Source organism: Cyprinus carpio, chromosome A5 (genome assembly GCF_018340385.1).
Source record: "Cyprinus carpio isolate SPL01 chromosome A5, ASM1834038v1, whole genome shotgun sequence".
NCBI classification, from domain to species: Eukaryota; Metazoa; Chordata; class Actinopteri; order Cypriniformes; family Cyprinidae; genus Cyprinus; species Cyprinus carpio.
The window spans coordinates 10,242,465-10,258,827 of record NC_056576.1 but is presented as its reverse complement, the minus strand read 5'-3'; the positions used below and the strand labels follow the sequence as shown (position 1 = coordinate 10,258,827).

Here is a 16,363-nt window from a genome sequence, read left to right as displayed (position 1 = left end):
AATAACAAAAGTCATTAGCATCAAATATTTTACAGTCAACAGGCTGTCGAATCTGCATTACTGTCCAGACAAGCATAACATGACTTTTTGTGTTTGCCTTTTGTGAAGTTTGGGCAGTTATGTAATGATCTTAATTATAGCTCTATAATTAAACTGAAATGCATTGTTCTAAAGGCATGAAAAAGGGCCCATTATTTTGTTTTTCAGCTTGTAAATGCACCTGTGTTTAAGGAAGTGGGTTGAGCACTTCGAGAACATTGAGCATTTTCATGTTTCTCTCCAAGACCTTCATAAATGCAGAGGTCATCTGCTCAGCATTCAAATTATGTGTCAACAGAGAAGCCTTTATTTACACGCCTCAGTTGAACTGACATTTCTGAAATTATTTGTGCGTATCCCAAGGTTGTAAGGTGCATGGTTTGGAAACTCAAGACTCGTATGTGCTCGTCTTTCTGTCAGTGGAGTAGAGTGAAGAGTTTTATGTGTATTCTTGATGATCTGACATTAAAACATCTGACATTTGAAAATTGCACACTCAAGTCATTGCAATTATATTTTTCATGCTGTCTAATGATTCAATGAATACACCTGGCCAGGCTGAAAAATGTAATAATTGGTTGACATGAAAACTGAGTAATTCAGTTTGTGTTAGCTATACAACATAATGCTTACGTAAAAGTTAATTGTAAGGATGTCTTTTTGTACTGAAATGTACAATATCAATGTACTGACAGACACAAAAATTTAAATAATTTTCTGATGTAAAATATTAGACGCATATAGATCTTGATGGTTAATAAAATTGCTAGAAAAAATACAGTTATAATAAATATCATTTGTATGGCTTAACTTAGGTATCAAGTGCCCTGTATGGATAATATATATATATATATATATATATATATATATATATATATATATATATATATATATAAAACATCATTACTGTCATTAGTGCCAAACATTTACTGATTTGTGTGTGTGTTGTGTGTCACGGTTCTGTCACTTCAGTCTAGTTTATTTGTGGTTTTGTGACAGTGCCCTGACAGTCCTGTCATGTCTTGTTTTCATGTGAGCGCGCGGCTTCGAGTGCACTATTTTGTCTGCGTATTCTGTTTCCTTGTTTCATTATGGAGCATGGTGTTTGGATCCCGGCACTCATGTCTTGTTTTGGTTTTGTGTCGGGGTTCGGACACTCATGCTACCTGTGTTCTGTCTTGTTGTTGTAGGGCACAGTCTCGCGTTCACTCAGACTGTGCACTCTTCTGTGTGTGTTGTGTTCTGTGTAGCATGCGGTTCTTGTTTGGCCGCATGCTTTCATGTTATGTTATGTTTTGTGCTGTGTAGCATGCAGCTTGTGTTTTCATGGGCTGTGTGCTTTCATGTTGTCATGATTTGTGTGAACACATGGCTTATGAGTGTTCTCGTTAGCTGCGTGTTTGTGTTTTGTTAAAGCACATGGCTTGTGATTGTTTTGCTGGCCATATGCTCTGGTTTTGTTTTGTGTGAGCACATGACTTTTCTTGTTTGTTTCTGTGTGCCATGTGCTCTCATGTCTATTGTCTAACCCCGCCTACCTTGTTACCTGATTATTGGTTTATTTTCCCCACCTGTCTTCCCTTGTTACCTGCCTTGTTTGCTCCCTATTTATTTTCCTTGTGTTTGCAGTCCTGTCGTACTTTGTTGTTGTATGTTCCCTAGTTGTGTCATGATCCTGTCTTGCACTGCCTGCCAAGTTGCCAATGTGGTAGTTTTTGTTTGTTTTGTTTTACTTTATCATTAATAAAGAACCCTATTCTTCCTGCAAATGGGGATGAGACGAGGACTCATCCCCACACCCCAACCCTGACAGTTGTGTTCCAACCTGTAGAAATCACACAAAAGATGAAAATATATTTCTACTAGAATCACACTTTACAAACAAATACAAAATAAAATAAAATTAAAACTGCTAAACTGTGGTTTTAACTGTAAGACTGCTGTTTAACACTCTCTCTATTGAGAATCAGAATGTTTCTGATTGAAACAGCACATGAGCAAAGATAGACCCAGGTGATTCAGCAAAGACTGTCACATGACACTTGAGCCATTCTTTTCCTGTAATTGCCCTATTCCTTAAAAACAGTTTGAAAATAAATGCATAAATAAAACTGATTGCTAAAGCTGTGTGAGTAGGCCTGACTTGATCTCCTTGGCATAATTACAGATCCACCTCTTGAGTGTGAGAGTAGTGTGTGTTTTGTGTGGCCCCGTACATTTGTACATGAATTTGTGTGTCTGAGTGCCCGCATGGTGTGTGTGTGTGTCTGATTGTAATGAGAAGTTAATCAGTCTTGCAGATTAAATGCTGATTGCCTCTCTCTCAGCGGCAGGAGGAGGCCTGCCCTCTGCCACCTCTGGATAAGAGAGGGCAAAGCACAATCACATTATTAATGTCAACCTTCCGGCACCACAGCCCTACACAGCCCTCCAATGTGTCAGTACTTGATTGGAAAATGCATCGGACTGCTGGGTATAAAAGGGAGAGGATTACAGACAGCAAAACAGTGAAAACATGTTGGTGTGAGGGCAGCTGAATGACCCAAACATCAAAGTTTATATCTGAGAGAGGTCACATGCTATTGGTGGACAAGGAAAAATCTGTGATTTTGAATTAATAATGGTGGATTTGTATTTGTATTTTGTCCAGAAGCAATGGTTTATAGTTATTATGTCATAATGATGAACTTGTTTCTTACGAACACACAGCTTTTCACTTCACAAGACATTAATTGATGGACTGAAGTGGATTACTTGTGGATTAGTGTAATATTTTTATCTGTTTGAACTCTCATTGTGACAGCACCCATTCACTGCAGAGGAACCATTAGGGGCAAGTGATGATGCAATGCTGAATTTCTCCAAATCTGTTCCAATGAAGAAACAAACTCATCTACATCTTAGATAGCCTGACCTCGAGTACATTTTCAGCAAATATTCATTTTTGGGGGAGCTATTTCTTTAAAATAAATTCTAAGAAGTTGATAAGAACATTCCTAAGAGCAATTCGTGAAAAATAAAAATTACAAAGTTTTGTCTTTAGATGCATTATTAGTTAGTGAATGATAATAATTAATATGTTTTGTCTTATTCTTAAGTTAGAAAATAAGAAGAAAATAGCAGGTAAGAATAATGTTATTCTTAAGAATGTTTTGTGAATTCGTACCCTAGTGACAAAAAGAATAAACCTGCTGAGATACAGCAACAACAACCAACTCAGGAGCTCAAGAGGCAGTAACTGTTGTAATATCACAGCCTTTTGCTGTAATAGAATATTTCTCTTAATTTTCCATGGACATCTTTAAACCCAGACTCTTTCTTACTGGCCATCAGCTAGATGATGAGAGCTTTAAATGAAATTGATTTCCCCATCACTGAATGACTTTTCTCAGATCGGCTTCAGAATTTATGGAAGAACTTCTCCATAGGGAATCAGATTTATGGCGCGCTATTTATATCTGTCTCAAACATGTGCATCCACACACGCACTTGCATTGGTTTGGGCTTGCTAACTTTCAAAGCTGTCTTGAGTGCTTGTAATCCATTACCCTGGAAAGTACAGACCATTTGAAGGGTCTAAATGGAACTATTAAAACTTCACAGCAGGGAAAAGCTTTCTAGCAAATAATAAGATGCGGATTTTGGCTGCAGGACATTTTCTGTAGAACCGTTAGACACTTGAGCCTTTCTATTTGTTAGCAGTTATGGAATGGAGAGGTTTAGCCAGTCATAAGGAAATATATTTTAATTCATGCATTTTTTTATTGTGTTTTTTATTATGGTTGGTTGTAAATAGCTTTTTTTTGTTGTGGGTTATTAAACACTTAGCAGAGTAAAAGCACTCCTTAACAAGCTGCACAATGTCATTCATAGCATAAACTGTGTGGATTTTAAAAAGCAACAACAACACACAACAAAACAAAACAGGGTCTAATAAAAAGGGGGGGGATTACATTAAAAAGTGCTGAAAATGTAGGGCCATGACCTGTCCGTGGTGTGTTGTTTGTGCTGTGATGTGGGGTCTCAGTGGCAGTCTAATGTCAGCTATCCAGGTTGTGTTGATGTGTTTCTGTTGTTGTGAATGAGTCACCGCTCCTAGCTTGGGTCTCCTAACTGCAAATGTCATATCACACAAGCCAAGTTTCCATCCAGGTTTTGCGCTGTTATTGACAAAGAGAATATGTGCAAAAAAAAAACTTTGCGAAAATTGCTGTCTACAGACTGTTTCCATCCAACTTGCCTTTTACCGATAAAATGGTGTGTGGAGTGATAACATCATCCCTAAATAAAGTGAATTGTCGCATAAGTTTTGGTGTACCGCAAAAAAAAAAAAAAAAAAAAAAATTGCCCTTGAGCTGTTTCCATATATCATTTCACGTATTGCGTAAATTATATAGGCTAGTAGCCTGTTCTTCATCCATTTGAAACAAAACTTTGTTATATAGCCTATTATTAAATTGTATAGGCCTGCATAAAATTGTTTTTAACAAGTGTAATGAATTGTTGTTGTTTTGGGGGGTTTTTTTTTTTTTTTGTTTTGGGGTTTTTTTTTTCTTGATTTTTTATAGTTATTCAGTTCAGTTGTATTAGCCTATCATTTTTTTTCTGATTAACTTTTAGAGTAAATGTTCATTTTGGTTATTTTATTTCTTATAACCAACAACCGATGCTCATTTAGCCATTATTAACCGACAAGATTATGTTAAATTACAATTAAATTAAATTTGAATTGTTATGTGGCTATGAGCCAATAAAAATACTTAAATTTGTTTTCCTGTGATTAATTTTATACATGGAAAAGCAGCATAAACAACAGCACCTGAGGATTCACATGGTCATGTCACGCACCTGCAGCGCTTCTGCGAATGGAAAAAAACATAAAGCTATAGGCTATATAAAAGAAATAAATAGGCCAATATGGGAAATATATTTTTCTTAATAATAAATTAACAAAACGAAAGAAAAAAACCTGCAACAATTAGCAGCATAAATGCAAAATTTTTGGCTCATTATTGTGATGCGCTCTTGAGAAAGCGGCATCCTGTTTGTTTCCTTTATTTTACAACAGCACAATGTTTTTTGTGATTGTTTTATTGTGAATGTATATTTATAATGGTTTTTTTTGATTTGTTTTTATTATTTTATTATTATTGTATGATTATATTTGAAGGGTTTTGTTGTTGCCGTGTAGCTGTTGTCACGCAGCTAGAATATGTAAGTGTAAAATGTAAAAAAAAAAAAAAAACAAGTGATCGTGCCAGCGCCTCACTCGCGCAGTTAAGCATTACTAACTCGACAACGCAGCCTGTTCATTGTCATAATAAAATACAGTCAGCCAAACATTGAAACCATGCTATTTTAGTTCCCCTCACTCCACAACAAATACTTTAAATTTAACGGTAGAACGGAACTCTGAACAAAACAAGAATAAAAAAATATGAGAAGCTACTAACAAGCCAAAATTAATGTGCTTGGCATAGTAATATCACGAGGGTATGGTTGTCACGCTGAATGGCACGGACTACAGGCTATTTAAACTGATCAGTGCCACTGTAAAAAAAATAATGTAAATGTAGGCTACTAAAGGAACATTAAATTAAGATAAGTATGTTTGAGAGGTAGCTCTTCTTTTTCTTATCAAATATAAAATAGATTTTAGATGCAATTTAATAATATGAATATTATTTAATTCGCTTTTGAACTACAGGGAAAGAGTGCTTAAATGTGAGCAAAAAAAAATTTAAAAAAAATTTACATTTTTTGAATTTTAGGTATAGATTTTGTGTTTATGAGGTTAATTTGATAAGAGATAATGTCATGACATGAGAAATTTTATTGATAAATGACATTTCCATCAGCTATATTGGTAAAAATTTTTAAGTGCTAAATATTTTTTCATAAAAAATCCTTGGATGGAAACCTGGCTACAGATACCAGTGTGATGGGAAAGAAATGCAGGAGGTGGAAGACTGAGAAGGGAGCATGATCAAGAAACAGAAGGCAGATGGCTCAGGACGCACACAAACACACAAAAAGGTGGGCGGGAGAAATGTCACATCTCCACAGAGATGACAGAATGCAGAGGGCTGTTTCAGAAGTTTGTAGACATGAACACAAACACAGGTGCCCAAACAAACACATAGGGTATGTTTCCATCTGCTGTTAAAGGGATAGTTCACCCCAAAATGAAAATCATTAATAACTCACCCTCATGTCTTTCCGAACTTGTAAGACCTTCCTTCATCTTCGGAACAGAAATTAAGATATTTTTATGAAACCCAAGAGCTTTCTGATGAAACCACATTCAAGGCCCAGTACGTAGTAAGGACATCATTAAAATAGTACATATGTGACATGAGTGGTTTAACTGTAATTTTATGAAGTTATGAGAATACTTTTTGTGCGCAAAGCAAACAAAAATAACTTTATTCAACAATTCTTCAGTTGCACATCGGTCTCCGCCGGCATTCACGAGAGTACCACGACATATGTATGTAATCCTGCTGACACAGTGGCTGGCGATCTGATGTAGAACCTGCATGTGCTGCGGCTTGCTTTCAACAAACCCACACGCATGCATCATAGTACTCTCGTTAATGGAGAATGACGCGGAAGAGAAGAATTGGCCACTTATTAAACCACATCCAGAGGTAGTCAAAAACACATGTGACCACATCGAATTTTGAAGAGATGCACCAAGTACTCTTCATCTGGGACATGTTGTAAGAAAGCACACCAAAACAAACAATTCTTACTCATCTTAATATCAGGTGGAAACATGGCCATTGAGACAAAGCCAGTTTCCTCAAAAACACACATTCATCTTTGGTGATTTAAAGTCAGCAGTCACAAGGATAGCAATAAATGCTTAAATAAAACCTAAAGGTTTCTACAGAATTTACAGCAGCTACAATTACATGCACCCGATATGTTTACAGGAATCAGTTTTTAATCAGAGCGGTGGCTCAATCGGACTGAAAAGCCTTCAAAAAAACACCTCAATCCATCCGAGAGAAATTTTGATTGGGTTGAAAGAGGTGGTGTTGACCTGAAATAATCTGATCAACAGGAAAAATCAAGCATGTAAACACTTGAATCTGACTTCTGTCTAAATCTGACTCTAAGGCCTCATTTACACTGCAGGTCTTGATGCCCAATTCTGATTTGTTGCCTATATTCGATGTTTTGGCTGTCCGTTTACACGTTCTTTTAATTGTGACCCATATCCAATTCATGTGTTTACACTTGCCATGCTGCCTGAAATATCGCACATGCGTTGTTGCCATTTACTGCCTTCACATGTGCTTCCTCATGAGAATAATGTGACTTGTGCTGACAAAACGAGTCACAATGAACAATTTGGAAGAAAAAAAAATGGGGGGAAAAATGAAGTTCTCCATTAAAAGACCTTCAAAATGATTTATGATTTGTTGGAATCGGACAAAAAATTTGAAGTCGATAGTGAAGTCCTCCTTCTTTTCTTATTATTAATTACTATATTAATAATCACAATACAGCTATTTTTAAATTTTTATCTTTGCTATTATAACAGATGCAAAAAAAAAAAAACACAAAAAACAGTACAAGTAGGCTAGCTTAGAAAGAAATAAAAAATGCATTACCTTTATCACTTTGTATCAAAACTAAAGCATTCGTGTACAAAAAACAATCAAATGTAAAAATAACGTGTGTTCATTACAAATAAATTGATTATTAAAACTACAAAAGCAGTTCAATGAAGTGCAGAAGTCCTATAATGTAATGCATGGATCTAATATAATGTTACACATCAGATGTTTTCCTCAAACAGTTCCCCAAGCGTTCACTTAAGACAGAGCAGATTATATTTGCGTGAATTCTGAAATACTTTAATTCTGTATATGTGTGTATTTATTGGGATTGGGATTTATTACTATTGGGGAAAATAGCCTGTGCGAATTTACACTCATTTTGCCAGCATGGGTCACAAATGACGTCGTTAAACCGCAGAGAAGTACCAAATTCTCTCAGTTTTAATGACGTACAGAACGCAATGCCTCAGAAAATCTGATCTGCCTGTTTACATGACAGTTGCATTGGCACATATCTGATTTATATCCGATTTATTTCCACATATGAATGAGGCCTGAAACCGATCTCGAAATATCCGAATGCATGCGCTTTTTTACTGTTTACACTGTCATAGAACAGATCCGATCTGTGTCACATATGAAAAAATCAGAAAAAAAAATCAGAATTGGGTCACATTTAACTGGCAGTGTAAACGAAGCCTAAAATACCTTGCGCACATGCACATTGTCTTTATGTGTCTTATAAAAGTGTGTATGTAGGCTGTAAAGTAGCCCTTTGGGAAATTTCCTGAAAAGCATAAACACTGTGCACTATCAATTGTTATTTAATTTTGTTTGAGTGGTGCAATACAGCAACCAATGACATCAGTTTAGGGCGGGGTCTGAGTGTTTTGCCCATTAAAAATCTGTTTAGAAAAAATATATATTATTTTTGAAATTCCGTTGGATGACACAAGTGAGACTACACACTTCAGCTTTAATTACCACTCAGGAAATACGCTGCAGTCCTTCGGTATATAGCTCCAATTACAATGTTTATCCAATGATATTTAGAAAAGCACCATGAGATGACAGCAAAACAGAGAATAATGAACACATTTTATTAAACATAGAGCTAACCTTTCTTGTCATAACCCAATTTGCCTGGATGCACTCACAGTTTATGTATCTGTGAATGAATATAATTCAAATTACCTGTTGAGTTCTGATTAAATTTGCTTATTGTTTTACTTTTCATTATATCATTTTTAAATCCTAAGAATACTCATAGCCTTTCTGATTTACCAGGGGAAGAAGTGTTATTTGAGAATGCTGCTAGTTACCATGGTAGCCTGATATGAACATGTATGAGATGTTTCATGCAACCTAACTTATGACCCATAATTATATGCTTTAACACTTACACTAATTAGTGCTGTTAACACTCAACAAGAAGACCTGTCAGAGATGAGAAATATAAAACAAATTATTTACATGGATACAGATGTATGGATGGATTTTATGAGCTCAACTTTAGATAATTTTGATAGAAAATATTATTTTAGCTTTGTTTCAATTCTGCAGAAATTATTTTAAAATAATAATTATTATAATTATTATTAATATTTATTAAAATAAATAAATGAATAAAGAGCTCCCCTCTAAAATCAGAGCTGTTTTACCTCTAGTACTAAAAGCCTCGCATACTACTTCCTGGAATCTTCGTCTTCAAAAGGACGTGGACAAAGTACACAACTTGAGTGATAGTACAGATACTGCTGGTCAAATATTACTCCATTACAAGTGAAAGTTGTAAAGACAGATTTTTACTTAAAGGTGACCTATTATGCCCCTTTCTACAATGTGTAATATAAGTCTCAAGTGTCCCTAGAATGTGTCTGTGAAGTTTCAGCTCAAAATACCCCACAGATCATTTATTATATCATTTTGAAAATGCATATTTTGAGAGGAAGCAGAAACACGTTGTTTTCGTGCATGTTAAATGATAATGAGCTGCTGCTCCTCACCCCCTTTTCCATAATAGGGCTGTGCATTTACAGTTCATAAGTCAGATACTCTGATAAAAACAAAAACAAAAAAACATCTGTTTGGTTTTGATTATCATGTGTATGTTCTCTTTCATGTCTTATTGTGCTTAAACTGTCAAATACACACAAGTTTATGTTAAAAACACACAAGTTACAAAAACAGTCTTCTATGTCTGTAATGGTAAACACATGGAAAAGGGATTGCATGTTTATGCTCTCTTTTCTCCTCTGAGGCTGAGACTCTCAATAATGTTCTGTGCTGATCTGTGCAACTAACGATATAACAGTTTGCATGCTTTGCTCAAACTTTAGCCATGGTATTAGAACTGGTATACCATTGTCACTTGCGAAAACAGAATGGCGGTGCCATCACCGTAAGTGGAAATATGCATAGGGGCGGTGATATTATAATAAGATCCCTTTTGCCACGTTACAAAGGGAGAGAAATCTGACCGTCTTGTTTTTTCAGATGCTTGCAGATAAAGGCTTACCAAAACAAAGTTACTGGGTTAGTCTTTTTCACGTTTTCTGGGTTGGTAGATGCACCGGGGACCCGGTTATAGCAACTGGAAAAAGTCAGAGTACCAAAAGTAAAACAGTTTTATTCCTGTTGTATGTAATACTGGCAATACCTTATGCCTCTGAAGCAACTTACAATACATTACACCTGAATACACTGACTAATGAAACAACTGAGTTGACCAATTTTTATTATATATTTTTTTAAACCCAAAAGCAGCATGGTAGTGATCTCACACATCTCAGGCAGTGTACCCACACATCTACGTGTAGCCATTCATCCACATTTGAAATTGCTGTAAATACAGTAGGGCTGGACCAGAATTTTCGATTATTTGAATATTCGTTCGGTGGGTTGGCATTCGATTTTCAATTTTGAGATTCGAATATTCTTTTTTTTTTTTTCGGACCCCTGGCATCCCCTGTGAAATGGTTCTCATTCGCTTGAATATGAATTAGTTAATTTGCTTGGAAAATACTTGAGAATACAGCAGCCATAAAAAAACATAAAGTCTATATTAAAAGTATTGTCTATATTAAAAGTATTGATCTTAACAGACCTGTGAGTTTTGTATCACTACTGCAGTGTCCATTCTCGGAGCATTTGAGCCCTGCCCACGTGAGGTGCGCCCCTTTTGGCTCACGCTGTTCTGTAGTTTATTAAAAGTTTATTAATTCAGAACGTGTCGCGTGTCCATACTGCACCAAATACGACACTGCACTCCCTTGGGTCCGCAGCAAAACACCCGCCACGCATGAAGTCGATTGGATGAACAGTTATCGAAATAATACAAATGCAAACAGATAGACAGAAACAGAGATTTCTGCATTTATTACACCGTGTCTAAACTGGACGCGACAGTTGTCGTGTTGCGCTGCGCCGCAACAGCTAAAGTCTGCCTGCACTGGACACGACAAAGCGACCGTTGAAAATCATTTTAAATTTGTATCAGTGTGTCATAAATAGAACCCAGCAGCAGTTTACTGTCGTGAATTTATCCTGCCGCGCAGCATCAAGTGTAGACAGCATAATAGGCTCTATTGTATTTTGTTGCAGTGTGGCATCTGGTGTAGACACAGTATTGAGAAAAGAATATGTTCAGCCCCCTCCCTCAGAAGCTTCGAATATTCTGTGTTGATTACTACCGAAGCTTCGAAGCTCAGAAAATGGTATTCGGACCAGCCCTAAAATACAGACTGATAAAATAAATAAATAAATAAATAAATAAAACCTGAAAAATGCTGGGAAATCACTTCACGTAACCACATTTGGGTGGAAAAAAATCACCCACTGACTTTCAAAGCTGCTACATAGTAATGACTTTCTACTTTGAGGACCTTGATAGAAATGTAGTGGAGTGAAAAGTATGATATTTGTCCTTTAAATGTATTGAAGTTAAAGTCATTCGTTTCCAGAAAAAAATAATACTCACATAAAGTACAGATACCTAAAAAGTGTACTTAAGTACAGTGATCAAGTAAATGTACTTTGTTACTGTCCACCTCTGAGGACAACAGACATAAAACGAGACACCATCCTCCCACTGCGGACACATCTCATATACGAGTCCCCAGTCCATCCTGCAGTTCACTGAGGATATCCAGTTCTATTAGGTCTGTCATATCCAAAGCCAAACAACTGATAATCACTATCATGAAAAAGGTGGGCGGCAGATCGTTTTGAGAGAGACATGATTGAGCATGTTAATTAAGAGCAGATATCGAATAACTGACTCCAGAGCTCCATCTATCAAAATGGAAAGTGATTATATTATTTGTGTAACATTCGGGGTAAAAGGCAACCTCTTTTCATTGTTATATTGATACTAATGATGGGTATGCTTAGGAAAGACATGGCAATTAAACTTGTTTAGGCAAATGGACATGTCTATCAGAATCAAGACTCGTTATTAATCATTTAATTTCCAAAAATTAGAAGTTCCTCTGCATCTGATGAATGACCAGAAAGCAATGCACATTTTATATTGTACAATTTAAAGATGTGATTTTAACCTTTCTTTTATGTTAAAAATCTATTATAAATGTTCCAGGTCAAATTGACCCTAATTGGATTAAACACAATTCTCACCAAAACCAAAACTCACACTATGCTTTTAACCATGAAATTTGCAGGTCAAATTAACATCACAATCAATATTGAAATTTTGTGCGCACATTCCATAACACTTTAAAACTTTGCAGGCATGTTCATGTCCCTTAATGTGAATTAGTCACACAATTTCAAGAAAAACAACTCAGCTTAACAAGTATTTCTGACAAGCGGTGTGCTCCACTAATCTAAAGCTCTGAAGTCAAGTAAACTTGCTGCATCACACTGCCACCAGGTCAGGAACAATGCAAATGGAGCAACACAATGCTAATTATAGAAGCTGTACTATTCTTGAGTAATTCAAACACACACACATTTTCCTAACAACAATGGATGTGCATAACATGGTCTCCTTATGGAAAAGCAATTGTGCATAACTAGTCCCATAAGGGAAAAGTATGGTTGTGAATTATAGTAGTATGGTAATTCTACAACAATGGATGTGCATAACAGTCCCATGGGAATTCTACAAGCAATTAGTTATTTGATAAGTGTTGTTCTTGGTTTGGCATTTATGGTTGTTTGATCTGTAAGAAACCCCCAGTGTCGGCTCCGTAGGAAATATATGACAAAGAGCACCAGGGGTGTAACCCCGGCATCCTGTGGCCAAATTCGCCCATTGGCCTCTGACCATCATGGCCTCCTAACCATCCCCATATCTGCTGGTTGGCTTCATCACTCTGTCTCCTCTCCACCAATAAGCTGGTGTGCGGTGGGCGTTCTGGCGCAATATGGCTGCCATCGCATCATCCAGGTGGATGCTGCACACTGGTGGTGGTTGAGGAGATACCCGCCTCTATGTAAAGCGCTTTGAGTGCCCAGAAAAGTGCTATATAAATGTAAGGAATTATTATTATTATTATTAGTCTGAGGCTGTGCTGTAGCTTCTTATTTGATAAAATGGGAAGACAATAACACCAGCTTAAATTTCTGCAACATGAGGCCTGCAGCCTCCACTGAGAAAATAACCTGTGTGGCATCATGGGAGAAAGAAAATCATAGCACCAGACCTCATTATCTGCCACAGACAATGTCCTCGCTAAATCCCAAACGAGCCAGGAAAGGTAATTGATTTGTAGAGACACTTTTAGAGTGAAGGGGAAAAAGAAAGTGAGTGAGGCAAGTCGGGGTATAGTCAGAGAGAAGAAAATCCACAAACAACTGAAACGAATGGAGAATTGGCTGCCCTATTTCCAACTCTGCATGAAGGCTCCACTGAGCGATACAAGTGGACATGAAGGATTTAAGAACAATCAGACTGATTTAGCAGATTACTCCAGCCCTCCCATTTCTCCCACATTTGTTCTGCTTGGCAGGAGGAACGTAAGAATAACATAACAACACAAAGTTAAAACCTCGGTGCGCATGTGAATTTTTTTTAAATCTCCCTAGATTTTTTACTTCAACCAGAGGGTATTTTTACACAGTTTGCAGTAGAGTCTGATGTGATACTTCCGTAGAGCAGATGCAGAGCTATTGACAGGTATGGTGGCGAACAGAAGGGCAGACAGATGGAATGATAAAAATGAATAATTTCAGAATAATTTTCTTGTTTATATAATAAACAACAGGAAAATCCTTCCCCTACCAACAGATGTAATGCAAAATTTCTAACCTTCTGTGCAAAAGATAGTCAGCACACGTAGCAAGGAAAGTCATTCTGAAGACAAGTGAAGTTAGTTTATTAAATTATTGCTACCTGATGATAAAACGGAGCAACATAATGGTTTGATTAATTTCCTTATCACACTAGGCACAAAGAGTAATTATGGCCCAGTCCACTACTCTGCGAGCCACCAATCAATCAATTTAAGCACTCTTCACTCCCTACCGTCCCCTCTGCTCAAACAAAACAAATTACCCCTATCTTTCTCTCTCTCTTTGTTGCACATTCACACTATAGAAGACTTTTGCCCCAGGCTGAGGAAATAATGCCAGGCAAACTCCAGATGTTCACATACACACACACACACACACACACGCACACCACACACACACACCACACACATTAGAGGGGATGTTTTAGAGGGGATGTTTAAAAAGAACACACACACACACACACATAGACACAGACAAATTGGAATTCTATTGTTTTTATATACAGATAGTTATACAAATTTTAACCTAAATCCACCCCTTCTTCTGCATTTTTACAATTTTAGGGCCCCATGAAATCATTTTTTTTCCCCTACATTCCGTAAATTTTTTTTTTCCAAATATAGTTTTTTCCATTTGAATTTTTCTGGATTCTGTTTTTTTTTTTTTTTTTTTTTTTTTTGGACTCCATTTTAATAGATAAATTAAGTTTTATTAATCAAAAAGCATGTCTAAAATAAAATCATGAAACTTATAGATTTTCACATCAATTTATTAAAAGTTTAACAAAATAACATTTAGGGCCCTATATGAAATGTTTTATTTTTTTCTACCATATTTTTTATTGTTACCAAATTCAGTATTTTAGCATATCTAATTATTTGAATGCATAAAACAACTTAATTTATTAAATTTTTTCTTAAAGTAGCCTTATGAATTTTTTCCTTAGAAAATCTGTGTTGTGTATTTACATTTTTCTACAACTTAATTTATTAAATTTTTTCTTAAAGTAGCCTTATTTATCTTTTAATTTTTGAAAATTGAGCAAACTTTTTTTGGCAAACAAAGCTGATTTAGAAATGTGTGATTAGTAGGCTATGTACATTCTACTGAAAAATACAGTAGGTGGCCATCCAGTGCTTTCTACCGCTACGAGTGCCGCCACGGCTGCAAAGTGCATTTGCAGCTTTTGACCACTGAGTGGTGCTTTAACCACAAGTTATCAGACAGACGCATCAAAGCACATTTTCGCAAATAGCCGTCAGCTTTGCCTAGCCAATGTGTTACATTTGACGGCTGCAGTTGGGGAAAATGAAATAAAAACACTATAGTTAAAATATTTAATCTTAACAGATGAAAATTTAAATTAAACCTGGCCACGATTTAGCTAAATCACTGAAACTGAAAAGAATGGATGGATTAATAAAACGTCCTCACATTTAAACTCAAGTTCTCTCATTATAATCAACAGTGTGCACACAACGTAAAAAAGAGCTTCATTAATTGACAACTTCAGTGATTTTAAAGGAAGCCGCCTTTACTTGCTTTTATACAGTTTAAGTAAAACTAAAAAAAACAAACAAAAAAAAAACCTGTAGCCGCATTTAAATGCAGGAGTGAATATGATTCCTCAAAATATCAGAGTGCAAGCTTTCCGCGGCGTGCATGATGCTGAGTGTGACGCGCAAGATTTATTTTTATTTGTACACATATTTTATCTTCATTATAAATCTTGTTTGCTTTTATTTTGTATAATTGCATATAAAAAAAATAACTAACTTTGTCATGTATATGCAAAATGTGAAATTGCAATCTTCGCAGTTTACAGCATTTTATAATTATTTGTACAATAATATTTAACTTAACCTGCTTTGTATCTTTATTACTTAATGCAAAAGAGATTTATTAAAATAAGTTTATGAGAGTCATGCTTCCGTTTAATCTTGATCAAGAACAACTAATGATCAATGATTTGGAGATACATTGGCGTTAGATCACTTTAAAACGTCAAATAGCCTTCAGTTTACAGGTTATATATAACTGCACCTGTCTCGGCTGTAGGCTTGTGAAGATTTATATTCAATGCGGATCCCATACTGTAACCTAAAAGAAATGTGCTCTATTACTATTCATATTCAAGTGTTTGTGTGGAAAATTATTAATGTGCATGCATGACAGGGAGTCACACTCATGATCACTTGAATTTTTTCCTGATAATGAAATAAAAAAAAATTGGGGTGCCTCACGTACTTGAAAAATATATCAACAGAAAGCTTGAAATGTCTTTTAAACAAACCAATTCAAAATGAAAGCAAATACTCCCTGATTATGTAATCTGTGAAGGTTGCATTTCTCTTGAAAAGGCGCGTCCATGTGGAGATAGTCAGCACCGTGAATGTCATATTGCAGCCAACAAGAAAACATTAGTTTATTAATAAATAATTAAAATGTGTCATTTTTTACAATTATTAGGCTACTTCTGCCTGTGCTTTGTGGCAAAC

At 35.9% G+C, this 16,363-nt stretch overlaps 1 protein-coding gene across 2 annotated transcripts in view; it reads right to left on the bottom strand.

The window, feature by feature from the left end:
- The window catches only part of LOC109057950 (serine/arginine repetitive matrix protein 4-like), a 90,256-nt gene that overhangs the window by 30,766 nt on the left and 43,127 nt on the right, over positions 1–16,363 (bottom strand). The gene's annotated exons all lie outside the window — the stretch shown is intronic.